Consider the following 15028-nt stretch of genomic DNA (forward strand, 5'->3'; position numbering starts at 1 on the left):
ACGTCATCGTGAAATGATTTAAGATCATGTTGTGATATACGACATATGTTTCATACGTATGATAGTCTTTCATTGTTTGAGCAACCATCCATTTTGTACTTAGTTTGTGAACGGCTAGTGTTGAGAATCATTGTGGGTAATACGTAGACAAATTAAATGTTGATAATCATTGTGGGTAATACGTAGACAAATTAAGTGTTGAGAATAACTAGTGGGTAATTCGTAGACAAATTAAGTGTTGAGAATCATTACTGGGTAATACGTAGACAAATTAAGTGTTGAGAATCATTAGTGGGTAATACGTAGACAAATTAAGTGTTGAGAATCATTTATGGGAAATCCGTAGACAAATTAAGTGTTGAGATTCATTAGTGGGTAATACGTAGACAAATTAAGTGTTGAGAATCATTAGTGGGAAATCCGTCGACAAATTAAGTGTTGCTCTTCAATAATTCACCTCTCATTTTATCTTTACATCTTACATCGAAACATCAGTTTCTAGTTACTATGTGAAGGTGCTAGAAAGTCAGGATAAGTTTTGGTGAGTCATCACGGCTTTTAGTCTGTCAAGATAGGTGCATGTCAATTAATGTTAGTGTTGTCCTATCATGTCGCGCTATGGTCCAACATCTGACATGTTTGTTCATCTGCTGGTGATCAAAGCAAAAGTGATTTCACTATTACTCATGCCCGGTTAGAAACCGTAATCAGTTTCAATTTGAATTGCAGGTACCAAATACGTCTAGAGGTTTCCTTCTATCTCATGAGTCCGTGGCTCGAACCAGACCTTTTGCTATGTATTTGCACACCACAGATTGACACATGATTAGTGATTCATTGCGGTTTTCTTGTGTAATCCTCCACAGTGACATATTTGGGATTTGTAAAGAGCTAAATAAAATTTCATCTTGTTTCGTAAGAACAACACAACATATGCAGTTTGGTGTACTTACCGAGTGTTGATTGCTATTGTTGTTCTAGTGTTTAGCGCCATTTTTCAGCACAAGATAGGCTATAAATGGCGGCCAGTATAACTGTTGGAGGAAGAACCCTGGAAAACCCAGGGAATAATCATCGACCCACGAGATGTTACTGGCAGGATGTACCCACGCTAGACTCGAACCCACGCAGACAGAGGTGAGATGGAAGTGATCCGGAACGGTGAACGCTTTAGACCACTCGGCCACTCGGGGCCCCACTGGGAGTGTTGAATTGTCAACAATGACTTTGTGGATGCCAGTGCTAACCCGTTCGCTGACTAAAGAATCACGTTTACTTATCCTGTATGTAGTTAGGAACCACATCAATGGCGTTGTTTCTCGCGCGTATCAAATATGTGCACACACCAACTCGTATTAAGATGTAATTTACACTAAACACGTTACCGCGTGATGATAGCGAGCTCATAGTAAGATGATATTTGACACCTTAGGAGTGACTCTAATTTCGTTGTGGTTAAGTAGTTCTCTGGAGCCTTTGGAAGAACTTCGGCTTAACTGTTCATAAGCAAGTCCTCACATGACACTTGCATGTCACAATTTGAGTTCTTAAATGAACCGGCATCAAAACTTTGACACGGATCAGAGTAGTTCAGATAATCCATTGTCTACACGCATCTTCATACACGTGCATATGCTGCTGGTTCTGCTGCTGATTACCAGTGTTATATTGTGATACTTTAAGACAAGATTATGTTATTCTTGGGTGGTGGTAGTCGAATCAGGGTCCTCGATACACCTTTGGAAAATTCGTAATTAAACCTGTTACATATTGAAATAAATGTCATATCACAAAGTGATGGTCTGCTTTGTGAAAATCAGCTGAGGAAATTAGAAACCCATTACAAATGATTGGGGGGTCAAACTAAAACGTTCTTTAGAAAATTGATCGGAAAAAAACCCTTATGGTTGATGAGAACACAAATCGCTGATCATATGCAGCAAACACAATAACACCTCGGTTACATTAAAACTACACATGTCACACCAGTGCTAAATACAGGTGTAATACTTCCATTCCTTGCAGCAAATCCAGCGTTGTTAGCAGCAGCGGCGTTGCAAAATCTGCGTCATTAACGCCTGTCCAAACTGCAACTGGGATGACGGTTGGTTGTTGCAGATCGCTTCATGAGCCTGGTAGGTCTATAAAAATGGTAAAAGCCCTTCGATTGCCAGGAACGAGCCGCCGATTACCATCGATCAGAGGTCTTCGATTAACTGGTACAACACGCAGAAGGTCATGCCTGTGACCCGTCCATGGACCAATCTTGCTGGCGATAGCAAAGTCGGTCAAGCTTGCCCGTGGCGTCGCTATGCCAAATAAACTCGCGTCGATGATGCGCACGCACATTTCAGACGGGTATTTTCAACCCAGACTTGACAACAGGGCCTCGCTGGTTCGATTGCATACGTGTTGACACCACAACTGTTTTTGTATTTGGCTCGCATGGACTTGCACCAACAGTTTAAGGTATTAATTATTTTACCATGCACGATAAAAGGCCACTGTTTTATTCAACTGAACCAGTACAAAACAGGCTGGATGGACCCATATACGGTCATCGTTTTATTGAAGGTTTGTTTGCACTGGCCGAAAACCCATTCCCGAAAGCACGTACTGATTTTACATTACGCTTAATATCATAAAAACGTCTTAATATTTACGTGCGTTACCCAGCTTGACTACACGGTGTTGATTTGGATCGGAGCAGATTTACTACAAAGGTGGATGTGACTGAGTTTACCATCCTGACTGTTGTCGATATTCATGCTGGTGAGCTTGTGATTTATGACGTTACAACTGGTAAACATAAAACGTCAAACGTATACATTCAAGGTATTATTGTCAAGCTAACAGGCACTGTCGGAAAGAACCACGCTGAGGTCACTGAGAAAGGTAAAATCCGAGTCAGCGAAGTGTTGGTTGCGTTTATCAGATAGTATTATTATACTTCTATTGAAGGGATGACAAAATATGTGGATGAGTAGATCACACAATTGACCGTACTGTCACGTGTAGCAAGTTCATTTACAGCATCCGTATAAGTTTTCACAAGCGAAGGAAAGGAGGTAACAACTTTCACCACAACAAATGATCGATTTATTTTCTGCGAAGCAAATAGCTTTGATAAACCTAAATATTACATCGTAAAGCTGCGCGAGTCTCGATTGTACTCATTTATCATATCTGGTTTTCCGTGTGGGCTGAGTTCAATGACTATAAATAGAGGATCTAAAGTGGGTAATTATTATCAAATTATTTTTTGTTTTTAATGAAAATTGGATTGAAAGAAGAAGAAGATATAATTCTATCTATTTTGACTCGGACACTGAACCTTTTATTTTGGCGCTTGTAACAAATAGTCACTGGAATTTTTGCACTTTTTTATAAATAGTAAGATATATTAATTTAATTTTTACCAATTTTAAGTCAAAGAGCAACTAACCGAATAAATACAATATTTGACTTATACAGAATAATTCTTAAACACAGAATGTATATGCAAGTTCATTATGACGTCACATAGAGCAACGCCTAACAGCTAATGTGTTTCATTAACAGTTTCATTTCAATGCATTCAAATTGTTGGATTTGTGAAAGGATGATTATGGATGCAGATATTCCAGATTTACAGTAATGTATTTGTAACCGGATATTTGCTTTATTCCATTTGGAACAGTAGACAACATAGATATAGACAAATCTGGGATTGAAACGCATCGTAAGAGCTATTTAACGGCGTAAACGTGCTTCGATTGAACACTTTACACACAATTCCCTTAGCTATAATTATGTTGGTGTTATTCTTGTTTTGGGTTAAAGGTAATTTTTTCAGCGCTTGATAATCTATACATATCGTATCGAGCCCATGCTGAGGTAAATGGGCTATATTCAGACGGACGTGACTGTTTCGCACACATTTCACTTTCGACAGTCAATTCGAAACAAATGGCCACCAAAATGTTAGCAATAATAGCAAAAACAAAACGTTGCAGTAGACGGGGTAATTAAATTTTCCCACGATCGCAGCCATTCAGTATAGAAAATACTGATCAAAAACTTGATGAGGTTATTTTGACCATCCGAATCACATAAAGTGATATGTCAACATGTTGTAACATCAAAAATATTACATTGCACACACCATTTTAAAGTGTACCAACTATGTGATAATGACATATAATGTCTAGTCGGATGTATAAGATGGCAGTATCATTGGTCGTCGGAGATGAAATTCAGTTCTATGTGCTAAACATTTTTGCATACGTCTTCTATATCGTTTTTTGCGTTTCTGGTTAAGATTTAACTTTGCACATAAGTAATGGATTCTGACCGCGGTGATGAGATTGCAGAATTTACGGGATGTTAGACCAGTTGTCTACGGATATTAATGTCGATAGCAATTTTGTCCCAATAGTCGACGACTATCTGTTTCAAAAATATTTTACCAGATTCTCCAGTACACTCAGATACAATCAAATAAAGGGTTAAATATAACTCACCCATTGGGACTACACTTTTGTACAACTACTAACTCGAGGTTGACTTTGAATCATCGCATGTGCACGTGAAAATACCCAAATGTTGGCTTCACCACCAGGTGCAAAGAAAACAAGATTGGTTCTATAATGTCGAAGTGATATTCACCGCGTATCCACATGGTTACGTTCACCAGCTAAGAAAATTTTATCTAATTCCATTCAGCAGAACGCACTGTTCAGCTAACATTTATTGAACAAAGGCGATCGCTAAATGCCAAAGGGACCAATCTGGTGGCCTAATGGTTAGAGCGCCCGCCGCGGAAGCGGAGGGGTTGTGGATTCGAAACTTGGTCGAGTTGTACAAAAGACTTTTAAAAATTTTTTTTTACTAACAACAGCCTCGTTAGGCGCTCAGCATTAAAAGGTTAGTATTAGGGCCGGTCAACCTGGTGTCAGGATAATTTGACTGAGTGGGACATCATTAAAGTTTCTTTAAAAATCCTAACCACACACACACACACACCCACACACACATGCCAAAGGTGCAGATGTAAAGCCCAGAAAGGACAACATAAATTTAAATATTCCGGAGGCTTATATTTTCTATGACAGTTGTGCTAGTACAGAAGCGTAATTGGCTAGAGGTGTGTTTACATTTTTACCTGGACGTGATGAGTCCAGACAGGGTCTGCTGGTCGTACAATTATGCTACGCGATTTTATTTTTAACAGAAGAGCTATGATGGACATTCAAAGTTACCAGTGTAAAAAAATAATCGAGAAAAAATCATCAAGAGTACATCGTTGATCACGAAATACCAACACGTCTGTTTGGTAATTGATGATATGTGTGGTCTTGCTGCGGCATCGTGTGTTGGTCCTGGTGTAACAGAAATGCAAACACGAAAACCATTGTACATGCATCATGTGTAATTATTATTGAGGCTGTATCTATAGTAACCGATGTCAATGGTTGTGCTGTCCCGTTAACTTTGATACAACTGACCTATCGCCAGTTGTCAATCATTCTGCTCGATTGACCAATCAGCGTGCGCTATTATACACACCTACAGGTACTGTTTACATCCGCCATTTTCCTCCGACAAGCTGCTTCTGTCGATATCGACTTGGCTATTATATATATTTACAAATTTCGCAACGGTTCGGAGAAGTCGCCCCACTTCGCCTGGAGAAGTCGCCCCAAGGATCATATATAGTAATTCTGAGATGTCGCCACATGGTTAAGGCTTTATTTATTGTTGTTTTTCTTCAACTTAATAACTTATTAAATTTTTAACATTTGCAATTTTTCAACTTTTCCATTTGATCAACTCCGCTTCTGTACTTAACGAAAAATAAGTGTTATCTGTCCCTTTTGCTTTGCTCTTCAAATCATTAGATGCATTTTAATAATATTTGTAGAGATAGTGTTATCAATATTTTTTATTACATTTACATCTAAAAATGAAACATGCGTGCTAGATGCAGTATAAGTAAATTTAATCGTCGGGTGAAAATGATTTAGGCGATCAGTAATTTTTTTCAGTTTTTCAATTGAATGCTTCCAGATAATAAATATGTCATCTAAAAATCTGAACCAAAGAGATGGATTAAACTTTTCGTTTTGAATAAAATCCTTTTCTAATTCACCCATGAAATGAAAGAGTATATAAGAGCCATATTAATACCCATTATCTGTATGTAATTCGTATTATTAAATGAAAATAATTATATACGGAATTATTATTTTTGAGGTGTACGTATGTTAAGAGGGAAAGTATGAAATTCCTCACATACGGAATTATTATTTTTAGCGATCTCATTAATGCATGTTGATATTTTTTATTTAATTTTAATTGATGTTCAACTTCTTTAACATAATCATCTTGATTCACAATAATAATAGGGTTTGACTTATCATCCTCTTTAATCTCTATACTGTCGTCATTCATTAGATTATATATAGGCTTTATTTCGTCCTTATAAATATTACTATGATATTGCTTTAATTTAGTTAATATCTCTTTTGTGATCGCATATATATAAAATAGAAATATGAATCACGTAAAAGATGACTTAATTCTGTTATTAAAAGGTTATTTGGGTGACAAGTTTTGGTTGACTTCTCCAACCAATTGGGACGACTTCTCCAACCACTCTGGGGCGACTTCTCTAGATACGTGGGGGCGAGTTCTCCATGGGGCGAGTTCTCCATATACCAACGTAACTTAGAGAAGTGCAAGCGATGGATAAATGCTCTCGCTTTATGTCTCTGTCTCAATGTTGTTTCATATGGCAAATATTGCTCACCAATATCGTCTTGTATATCTTTTAATGTTATCACGCCCGCCATTTTCACAGAATGTTTGACAGAGGTTAAGAGGTTGTCAAGTCACGTGTTCGGTAGGCGGAGTGATCTACCTTCTGGCGTAAAGTCAATTCCCCACATGTACAAAGTAGTCTCAACACGATTAGTAATTCATATTCGGTGGCTAGCAAGGATAAAATAACAATCATTGATGAATTCGAGGCTGTATTGGCGGAAATAGTAAATCTGCAATAACTTCGAACATAGAAAAGGAAACGTGTGGTGGCGGATTTGCAGTCAGTCAAAGTCGAGTAAAAATATACATAGTCGCTCATATGCGGTTTTAGGTCGCTACCGTGCGTCACTCTAGCTGCTTTCTCGTGTATTTTCACTTTTGTGGATTATTAACGTTAGTAATCTACGGGTCGCACAACGTGCATGGCTTGTGGGCAAACGTTTAGGGGAGTTAAAAGCTGTGACCTTAGAAAGTAATAAAAAGAACAGAAAAAATCGGCAAATGACAGTACTCTTTTAAAAATGAAAAAATCGTTGATCTCCATTTACTTTACGATGTATGGTTTTGAAAGATGGTGGCATCAAAGATGGCAGTTTACAGGGAGTTGTGTATACTGATATGATCCTACTGGTATTAGCTCTTACTGCATGTATGCTAACATTCTCAGTTTCATTTTGACCCTTTTTTAAGAAATTGTGTTCGACGAATATAATGAATTTGAATAAAGAATTATATATCATTACTATAAAAGAAGTATTTTTGTCTCGAACTCCACTGTTGTCTGAATTTGTAAATGTCTGCAGTGACAGTGGAAGGGAAAACATACTTTTTACTAATCTCCATCCTCCGTTGTCACTGCAGATTTCTGCGATAATGTGAATATTTAAAAGGGGCCGCTGGAAATAGATCGATTTGCATCACTGGCAAAGCGCTGTTCATTTGTAAATTCAGGTTTTACACGTTTCTCCCAATCATACTTATTCAGGCTGAAAACTAAATACCAATGCGATCACCGCATTCCACTGAGATAGTCTTACACTTCACGTGCCATTGCAATCTCCACATTCCACTTAAACTTCACGTGCCATGGCAATCTCCACATTCCACTGACGATAGTCTTACACTTCACGTGCCATTGCAATCTCCACATTCCACTGACGATAGTCTTACACTTCACGTGCCATTGTAATCTCCACATTCCACTGACGATAGTCTTACACTTCATGTGCCATTGCAATCTCCACATTCCACTGACGATAGTCTTACACTTCACGTGCCATTGTAATCTCCACATTCCAATGACGATAGTCCTACACTTCACGTGCCATTGCAATCTCCACATTCCACTGACGATAGTCTTACACTTCACGTGCCATTGTAATCTCCACATTCCACTGACGATAGTCTTACACTTCATGTGCCATTGCAATCTCCACATTCCACTGACGATAGTCTTACACTTCACGTGCCATTGTAATCTCCACATTCCAATGACGATAGTCCTACACTTCACGTGCCATTGCAATCTCCACATTACACTGACGATAGTCTTACACTTCACGTGCCATTGTAATCTTCACATTCCAATGACGATAGTCTTACACTTCATGTGCCATTGCAATCTCCACATTCCACTGACGATAGTCTTACACTTCACGTGCCATTGCAATCTCTACATTCCACAGACGATAGTCTTACACTTCATGTGCCATTGCAATCTCCACATTCCACTGACGATAGTCTTACACTTCACGTGCCATTGTAATCTCCACATTCCAATGACGATAGTCTTACACTTAACGTGCCATTGCAATCTCCACATTCCACTGACGATAGTCTTACACTTCATGTGCCATTGTAATCTCCACATTCCACTGACGATAGTCTTACACTTCATGTGCCATTGCAATCTCCACATTCCACTGACGATAGTCTTACACTTCACGTGCCATTGTAATCTTCACATTCCAATAACGATAGTCTTACACTTCATGTGCCATTGCAATCTCCACATTCCACTGACGATAGTCTTACACTTCACGTGCCATTGCAATCTCTACATTCCACAGACGATAGTCTTACACTTCATGTGCCATTGCAATCTCCACATTCCACTGACGATAGTCTTACACTTCACGTGCCATTGTAATCTCCACATTCCAATGACGATAGTCTTACACTTCACGTGCCATTGCAATCTCCACATTCCACTGACGATAGTCTTACACTTCATGTGCCATTGCAATCTCCACATTCCACTGACGATAGTCTTACACTTCACGTGCCATTGCAATCTCTACATTCCACTGACGATAGTCTTACACTTCACGTGCCATTGTAATCTCCACATTCCAATGACGATAGTCTTACACTTCACGTGCCATTGCAATCTCCACATTCCACTTAAACTTCACATGCCATTGCAATCTGCACATTCCACTGACGATAGTGTTACACTTCACGTGCCATTGCAATCTCCACATTCCACTGACGATAGTCTTACACTTCACGTGCCATTACAATCTCCACATTCCAATGACGATAGTCTTACACTTCACGTGCCATTGCAATCTCCACATTCCACTGACGATAGTCTTACACTTCACGTGCCATTAGAATCTCCACATTCCAATGACGATAGTCTTACACTTCACGTGCCATTGCAATCTCCACATTCCACTGACGATAGTCTTACACTTCACGTGCCATTGCAATCTCCACATTCCACTGACGATAGTCTTACACTTCACGTGCCATTGTAATCTCCACATTCCAATGACGATAGTCTTACACTTCACGTGCCATTGCAATCTCCACATTCCACTTAAACTTCACATGCCATTGCAATCTGCACATTCCACTGACGATAGTCTTACACTTCACGTGCCATTGCAATCTCCACATTCCACTGACGATAGTCTTACACTTCACGTGCCATTACAATCTCCACATTCCAATGACGATAGTCTTACACTTCACGTGCCATTGCAATCTCCACATTCCACTGACGATAGTCTTACACTTCACGTGCCATTAGAATCTCCACATTCCAATGACGATAGTCTTACACTTCACGTGCCATTGCAATCTCCACATTCCACTGACGATAGTCTTACACTTCACGTGCCATTGTAATCTCCACATTCCACTGCCGATAGTCTTACACTTCACGTGCCATTGCAATCTCCACATTCCACTGACGATAGTCTTACACTTCACGTGCCATTGTAATCTCCACATTCCACTTAAACTTCACGTGCCATTGCAATCTCCACATTCCACTGACGATAGTCTTACACTTCACGTGCCATTGTAATCTCCACATTCCACTGACGATAGTCTTACACTTCATGTGCCATTGCAATCTCCACATTCCACTGACGATAGTCTTACACTTCACGTGCCATGGCAATATCTACATTCCACAGACGATAGTCTTACACTTCATGTGCCATTGTAATCTCCACATTCCAATGACGATATTCTTACACTTCACGTGCCATGGCAATCTCTACATCCCACAGACGATAGTCTTACACTTCACGTGCCATGGCAATCTCTACATTCCACAGACGATAGTCTTACACTTCATGTGCCATTGCAATCTCCACATTCCAATGACGATAGTCCTACACTTCACGTGCCATTGCAATCTCCACATTCCAATGACGATAGTCTTACACTTCACGTGCAATTGTAATCTCCACATTCCACTGACGATAGTCTTACACTTCACGTGCCATTGCAATCTCCACATTCCACTGACGATAGTCTTACACTTCACGTGCCATTACAATCTCCACATTCCAATGACGATAGTCTTACACTTCACGTGCCATTGCAATCTCCACATTCCACTGACGATAGTCTTCCACTTTACGTGCCATTGTAATCTCCACATTCCAATGACGATAGTCCTACACTTCACGTGCCATTGCAATCTCCACATTCCACTGACGATAGTCTTACACTTCACGTGCAATTGCAATCTCCACATTCCACTGACGATAGTCTTACACTTCACGTGCCATTGCAATCTCTACATTCCACTTAAACTTCAAGTGCCATTGCAATCTCCTCATTCCACTGACGATAGTCTTACACTTCACGTGCCATTGTAATCTCCACATTCCAATGACGATAGTCCTACACTTCACGTGCCATTGCAATCTCCACATTCCACTGACGATAGTCTTACACTTCACGTGCCATTGTAATCTCCACATTCCACTGACGATAGTCTTACACTTCATGTGCCATTGCAATCTCCACATTCCACTGACGATAGTCTTACACTTCACGTGCAATTGCAATCTCTACATTCCACAGACGATAGTCTTACACTTCATGTGCCATTGCAATCTCCACATTCCACTGACGATAGTCTTACACTTCACGTGCCATTGTAATCTTCACATTCCACTGACGATAGTCTTACACTTCACGTGCCATTGCAATCTCCACATTCCACAGACGATAGTCTTACACTTCACGTGCCATTGCAATCTCCACATTCCACTGACGATAGTCTTACACTTCACGTGCCATTGCAATCTCCACATTCCACTGACGATAGTCTTACACTTCATGTGCCATTGTAATCTCCACATTCCACTGACGATAGTCTTACACTTCATGTGCCATTGCAATCTCCACATTCCACTGACGATAGTCTTACACTTCACGTGCCATTGCAATCTCTACATTCCACTGACGATAGTCTTACACTTCACGTGCCATTGTAATCTCCACATTCCACTTAAACTTCACATGCCATTGCAATCTGCACATTCCACTGACGATAGTCTTACACTTCACGTGCCATTGCAATCTCCACATTCCACTGACGATAGTCTTACACTTCACGTGCCATTACAATCTCCACATTCCAATGACGATAGTTTTCCACTTCACGTGCCATTGCAATCTCCACATTCCACTGACGATAGTCTTACACTTCACGTGCCATTGTAATCTCCACATTCCAGTGACGATAGTCTTACACTTCACGTGCCATTACAATCTCCACATTCCAATGACGATAGTCTTACACTTCACGTGCCATTGCAATCTCCACATTCCACTTAAACTTCACGTGCCATTGCAATCTCCACATTCCACTGACGATAGTCTTACACTTCACGTGCCATTGCAATCTCCACATTCCACTGACGATAGTCTTACACTTCACGTGCCATTGCAATCTCCACATTCCACTTAAACTTCACGTGCCATTGCAATCTCCACATTCCACTGACGATAGTCTTACACTTCACGTGCCATTGCAATCTCCACATTCCACTGACGATAGTCTTGCACTTCACGTGCCATTGCAATCTCCGCATTCCATTGATGATAGCAATGAATTCAAACATTTCACCAGTCTTCACAATTACATCAAGCGTTTAATGGGCAGAGTATCATGTGCAGCTTACAGTATACGTTCAGTTACATCGCTGCATAAATGGTTTATTTCAGAATAAACATTCGTCTCCTGTATATGGCATTACTGGTAATTATACTCGAGTTTAAACTCTCCATGCACATGTATTCGCGTTAACTCCCCCTGAGGGGGGGAGGGGAGTAATGCTATTTCTCTCAGCTGAACAAAATACATGTCAGTATTTCTATGTCTCGATAGTTTAGTCTTGTTTAAACATTATTATTTTCCGGAAGTCATCATGGAAAGTTCATAAAATCAAACTGAAGTTACAGAAGATGGAGCAACGATTGTAAGCATAGTTCGAACTCGCTCGACATTAACAATAATATTTACTTTAATGACGTGTACGATGTAAGTAATGAAAAGTATATGATTCTAAATATCCAAATATGCTAATAAAATAATATTTTTTACATATTATATGTAGTGAGCTCAAACAGTAACCTATCACTATTTACAGCAGAAATCCGTTTTGTATACATGGAATAACCCGCGATCTCCCGCATCCAAGGCGGACGCTTTAACCAATCGACCACCGGAGCGGTCTCCATTTCCTCGTTGCAATAATGTTTTTTTCCGCCTTCAAAATGTAATCGTTGATCTCAAGCGATTGCAAAGGGTTTACCATTAATATCAGAGTTCAATATTTAATATGGGGCAACCTTCATTTAGTTCGGTTTCTGACAATAACACGTTTTGAACAAAGGGAAATGTGTTGAGGTGTCTGATTAACTTCAAGAAAAGTTATCAATATAACAAATAGTTCTTGAAAAGTAATCGAAGTCTTGTGTATAATTTGTGATAATCTTTCATCTTCGTAGCAACTTATAGTGACTTTTCCTGGATTCCTTTTCAAGCGAAATATGAAAGAGGACAACAAATGGGCTGGTCTGAATTTCAAGGGAGAAGAGTCCATTCTGGTACAAGGTATCTTTTTATGATTTGTCCTGGCGTTTGGCAGTACGTTCAATAGCAAAGTTGTCTATTACTTATCTGCTCAACGGCTGACAAAACCAATGTCTACAAGTATGCATAAACCAAACCATGGCATCATTTAAATTTCTTATCATATTTGAAGTTCCTTTTAGAAATGCATATTGTCACGGAATGGTGTAAATGTTGTTAATTAAATACATGTACTCGGGTTTCGTTTCTTTTTCTCTGTACAACGATACCCGAGGGTGATTATAATATGGTCTATGTATTTCGAAATCTTGAGTACGATTCGTCCTGTGCCACACGTGCAAGGTGCCTTTGATAAAGAATAACGAAAATTCTAAAGGTATAAATACGTTACTACATGTAAAGGACCTTTACAATACTAATGGTTTTGTCAGCAAGCGGCCTGCTAAAAGGATTCGCACAACTCCAGCTGTAGGGGTAGGTAATGTTTTGGGTTTTAAGTGATAACTAGTGTATTACCATATTTGCCTTTGCATGTTTGTTATAGTTTTCTTTACATACCATAATGCGTGCATTTTTTATTCTTGTTGCGACGTAGTGCAGGACTTATATTGGTAATGTAAAGCTACATTTTTTAAAGGAATTGTTTACTATTGTCTTATCAAGCAGGGTTAGGTTTACTATTGAACCTGTTTTGTAATTGCCATTATAATATAATCTTTTTAACTTACCATGTATAACGTCCTTACGTTATGTCTGTATCAAGTTTAGTACACTGTATTGGGTATATTTTCAGCTGAGTGAGTTAGGTTTTGATGGTAGGAATATCCGGGGTGTCCGGTGTTGTCAGAGGGTAGAAACGTCCGTGTGTCCGGAGCGTTTAAGGTGCCGGAGCGTCTACTGTCTAGCGTCCGGAGTGTCCAGAGGGACTAAGGTGACCCAGCTGTAGAGCCGTCAAAGGACCAGGGGGTCCGGAGGGTCTAGTATTTCAAGTATCCGGAGGGTCTAATATTTCTTCAAGTGATCATAGTTTTCCGAGGGTCCGGAGTCTATATTGGTTGTGAAATTGATTCGGAGGAGCTGTGGAGAGGATATGGTGCACGGGTGACGGAGTGCATCTCCACGCATGTATTTTTAGCTGTATGCTAATTTTGGGTTAGTAAGACCCAGTGTATTATTCAGGACTGGAAGGATAGATTGTATATCCGTTCTTGTTTAGTGACATAATTTCGCTACCTGAGCGAATACATTTTTTACTATGTGTAAAGACTTACATCGTTTACTATTTGAGTGAACTATATTCATCTTCCCATTATTGAATCATTTGTGAAATCATTTATCCTGTGTTTAGGGTTACTGAACTAATTTATTTGTATATTTTTTTCATCTTTGAAACTGTGCGTTTTTTTGTTAAATAGATCCAATATTTGGATTATAAATACGCACACATCTTCATAATCCACTATTCATATAAATCGCCACATTAAATCATATATATGTGTCGTCATTACGTGTTCTGTTGTTAATCCGAAATATCCCACCCGGTTATCTTGTTACAAATGGTGTCAGAAGTGGGATCATTTCGGATATAACAGAGCACTGAAATTGTTTTATTATATTTGTATGCTTTTTGTGTGTTTCAGATGCGTTTGACAAAGCACCAAGGTTAGGTAGATACCTAATATTACTTTATTTTTTGTATTTAATATTTTTGTTGCATTTCGTGAAAGAAATACGGTTTGTGGTAATTACGTGGTTTGTATACAACTGCACTTTAAGGTTGGTCACCACCAAACTTTTGAAATGACTTCTATGAAAGAACTGGTAGAACTGGGGAAACAGTTTGGTTATGAGGGGGAGTCCCTTAGAAATTTCGTT

The sequence above is a fragment of the Sinohyriopsis cumingii genome, chromosome 17 (genome assembly GCF_028554795.1).
Source record: "Sinohyriopsis cumingii isolate HCF-2022 chromosome 17, ASM2855479v2, whole genome shotgun sequence".
NCBI classification, from domain to species: Eukaryota; Metazoa; Mollusca; class Bivalvia; order Unionida; family Unionidae; genus Sinohyriopsis; species Sinohyriopsis cumingii.